This window comes from Theropithecus gelada, chromosome 6 (genome assembly GCF_003255815.1).
Source record: "Theropithecus gelada isolate Dixy chromosome 6, Tgel_1.0, whole genome shotgun sequence".
In the NCBI taxonomy this organism is placed as follows: Eukaryota; Metazoa; Chordata; class Mammalia; order Primates; family Cercopithecidae; genus Theropithecus; species Theropithecus gelada.
Window position 1 is genome coordinate 135,620,873 of NC_037673.1, and position 3,186 is coordinate 135,624,058.

The following is a 3,186-nucleotide window of genomic DNA, read 5'->3' on the forward strand; positions in this document are numbered from 1 at the left end:
AAAAAAAAAAAAAAAAAAAAAAAAAGATTTGTCTTAATAGTGTTTTGTTTTGTTTTGAGACAAAGTCTCACTCTATTGCGCAGGCTAGAGTGCAGTGGCACAATCTCAGCTCACTGCAACCTCCACCTCCTGGGTTCAAGCAATTTTCCTACCTCTGCCTCCCCAGTAGTTGGGATTATAGGTGCCCACCACTGTGCCCAGCTAATTTTGCTATTTTTAGTAGAGACAAGGTTTTGCCATGTTGGCCAGGCTGATCTTGAACTCCTGACCTCAGGTGATCCGCCCTCCTCCGCCTCCCTAAGTGTTGGGATTACAGGCATAAGCCACAGCACCTGGCCTTGACTTAATTTTTTTTTTTTTTTAGACATAGTTTTGCTCTTATTGCCCAGGCTGGAGTGCAATCATACAATCTTGGCTCACTGCAACCTCCACCTCCCACCTCCCAGGTTCAAGCAATTTTCCTGCCTTAGCCTCCAGAGTAGCTGGGATTATAGGTATGCGCCACCACACCCAGCTAGTTTTGTATTTTTAGTAGCGACAGGGTTTCACCATGTTGGTCTGGCTGGTCTCAAACTCCTGACCTCAGGTGATCCGCCTGCCTCAGCCTCCTAAAGTGCTGGGATTATAGGCATGATCCACCTCACCTGTCTGGTAGGTGTGATTCTTGATGGCACACAGGAAAAAGACTACTCTGACCACTGAGTTGAAAATCAACTGTGAAGTAAAGTGGAAAAGGATGATGGCTCAGATCAGAGTGGTAATGACAAAGTGGGTGTGAAGTGGTCAGATGCAGAATATATTTTGAAGACACTGCTTACAGAACTGACAGATTCTGTGGGGACTAAAAGAAAGAAAGGAGTCAGGGGTCATCCCTAGGTATTTGACTTGAGCAAAAAGGTAAATGGAGATATTGCTTGGAGAGAATTGGGTCCTAAGCAGGTCCAGGGGATGGTGGGCAAGGAATCAAGAATTCTCTTTTGGACATATCAAGTTTGAGATTCCTATTAGACATACAAGTGGAGATGTCAAGTAGGCATTAGATATCTGAGTCTGGAGCTCAGAAGACAGGGTTCAAGCTAGAAATATAAATTGGGAGTTGCCAGTATTAATAGTACTTATAGATTAGTGCTGGAGAACATAACTTAGAAATGAGCATGGACAGAAGACAGCTCCCTGGGCGTTCAACACTCAGAGGATGAAGACGTCCTCACAGGGTTAACAAGAATTCTGGACAGAAAAACAGTTTAATTAAGCATTAATCAGGCTGCACTCTGACATTCTTCCTTGTAACTGAAAGTCACGTAACACTAGATACTGACCATCTGCATCCTTGTTGTTCCTATAGATAGGATTTCTTATATTAGAATCATAAGGCTACTATTTAAGAATTGCTTAAGTAGATCCTGAATTCCAGCAGAACAGCTGATACTAACTGGTTTAAAGACCCCACAAAGGAATCAAATCAGCATCAGAACAGTTTCTTCATGTCTCTGTCCCATAACTTTACCCTGCACTCTTCGACCAATCCACAATCTCCATACTTTGGCCTTAACCCTTAATAACACTCCAAAACCCTTAAAAACCCTAGCCCCTTGCAAGGCACGGTGGCTCACAGCTGTAATCCCAGCACTCTGGGAGGACGAGGCAGGCGGATCACAAGGTCAGGAGATCAAGATCATCCTGGCTAACACGGTGAAACCCTGTCTCTGCTAAAAAATACAAAAAAATAGCCAGGCATCGTGGCAGGTGCCTGTAGTCCCAGCTACTCTGGAAGCTGAAACAGGAGAATGGCATGAACCTGGGAGGCGGAGCTTGCAGTGAGCCAAGATTGCGCCACTGCACTCCAACCTGGGTGACAGAGCAAGACTCCGTCTCAAAAATAAAAAATAAAATAAAATAAAAACCCTAGCCCCAAAGTCCTCACGGAGATGGATTTAAGAATTCCTCCCATTTCCTCATTCAGTAGCCCTATGATTAAACCTCTTTCTCTGCTGCAACCTGGTGTCTCAGCATATTGACTTGCCATGTGCATCAGTCAACAGAGCTATGAAGTTATAACAACATGAAGACAGGGGAAGGAGCTGCTAGGAAAACGGGAGGAAAACCAAGGGAATGCTGGTGCCCAGGAAGCCAAGTGAAGAATGTGTTTCAAGAGGAAGGGTATGTATGATAAACTAGGTCAAATGTTGCTTAGACCTTGAATAAATGACAGGTGAAAATTGAATAGATTTGGCAAGAGGCTTCAAGTTGCTTCTTATTCAAGAGGGGAACTAAGAAAAGTGAGAAAGAAAAGGGACCACCTGTATTGCTCTGGGAAAAAGCCAGAATATAATCCTTAACCAGGCTGAGGGTGAGGGTGGGGGATGTTTAGAGAAAGAAGATGAAATGCTCCAGATTGTCCACATCAAATGCCTGTGTCTCAGGCAATCAGCCCAAACAAGGCAATTACTGAATCTTCTGGCTAGAAGGATCATCACTGAACAAAAGAATCTCTCATCTTCCAGGGAACTACACCTAAACTAACCACAGGTCTTAAAAATCCTATCCTTTAGTCTCCACCATTTATTATCTCCAAAACTTATTAGGTCCCTAGAGGGGAGGGGAGGATCTTGCAAAGAGAAGGGCTTCCTGGCTGAAGGGATCATTCTGGGATTTTATTCCTTCATTCATAAGGTATTTATGGAACCCCTACTGTGTTCTCAGTAGTCTACAGATACTATGGAATCAGCAGAGAACAAATCAGACAAAACTCCCTGCCCTCAGGGAGCTGATAGCCTCCAGCATCCCTGTACTTTCCTCTAGTCTCATTCTCTTTCTTCCATGCTCAGAGGCCGTACCTAAGGCTATCAGGCAGAATTGGACAGGTCCACCCATTACTGAGCCTTCAGAGGAGGTAAAAACTCTCCCTTTTAGAACAAAGTACAAAGATCAGTTCCCTTCTCAGAAGGTAAATTTTCCTCAGGGCCAAACTTGGGCTGGGAGCAGAGACCCCACATCTGGAGTGCAATTAGTTTGGATGTCACCGCAATTACCACGTTGGCTCCAGACAAAGCCCAGTCACAATTGAGGACAGGATTTTAAATCACGACTTTCCAGAGTCTCATTAGGTAATTGATGCTGATCACATTGCTTAATGGGGACCCATAAAATGCTTGCTATTTATATTACAATGGATAGAGAAAAGGC